This window comes from Mus pahari, chromosome 9 (assembly GCF_900095145.1).
Source record: "Mus pahari chromosome 9, PAHARI_EIJ_v1.1, whole genome shotgun sequence".
In the NCBI taxonomy this organism is placed as follows: Eukaryota; Metazoa; Chordata; class Mammalia; order Rodentia; family Muridae; genus Mus; species Mus pahari.
Window position 1 is genome coordinate 18,348,981 of NC_034598.1, and position 700 is coordinate 18,349,680.

The following is a 700-nucleotide window of genomic DNA, read 5'->3' on the forward strand; positions in this document are numbered from 1 at the left end:
GAGTGGCACCTGGGATTTTCTTCTCCCTGTAAATCTCAGTGACAATGTCATGGTGCTGAAGTAGGGTGGAGGCCTGTATTACCAAAGTCTGTAAGCGTAATTGAACTTGGTCTTCTGTGTTCTAGAGAACAGCACTGCTTCTGACAGAAGTGAATTCTTGATAAATGGCTCATTTTTTTTTCTCACACTGCTAATCTTTGGATAGAAACCATTCTTTATATTTGATGGAGAGTTTTCAGAAAACTTTTATCAACAGGTGTGCAAGAGTCATGTACATTGAGAACAGAGCAGTTTAAATGCTAGGCCTCAGAAATCTGAAGAGATAGCAAAGAAAATGGGTTTGGAAGGTATGGTTTGGAATTGCCCGTCAGACTCTGAATAAGATGTGTTTCAGTTTTGGATTACAAACCCCATTTATGATTTTTAAATATACTTGAAATAAAATGATTAAAATGAAAAAAAAAAAGAAAAAATGGAAAATCAGAAGAGGATCTGCAAAACAAGGAGCTCCATATTTGAAAGAAAATAAACATTTGATGAGACACTTTAGAGTGAGTTTCTCCCCCTCTGTGTGTGTGTGTTTGTGCATATGCATGTGTGCATGCGGACGTGCATGTGTTTCTGACCAGATGTAAAGAATACCCATCAAATGACTCAAGTGTGAGTGCAGTGTGCACAATAGAGACTGGAGGTGGTTGAT

General features: G+C 38.0%; 1 protein-coding gene across 1 annotated transcript in view; it reads left to right on the forward strand.

Annotated features, from left to right (window-relative positions):
- Nucleotides 1–466, forward strand: part of Nus1 (NUS1 dehydrodolichyl diphosphate synthase subunit) — a 25,966-nt gene extending 25,500 nt beyond the window's left edge. Inside the window, exon 5 of the mRNA XM_021205068.1 lies at nucleotides 1–466. This exon is cut by the window's left edge and continues 976 nt beyond it. The gene's annotated coding sequence lies outside the window, so the exon portion shown is untranslated.
- Nucleotides 467–700: the final 234 nt, after the last annotated feature.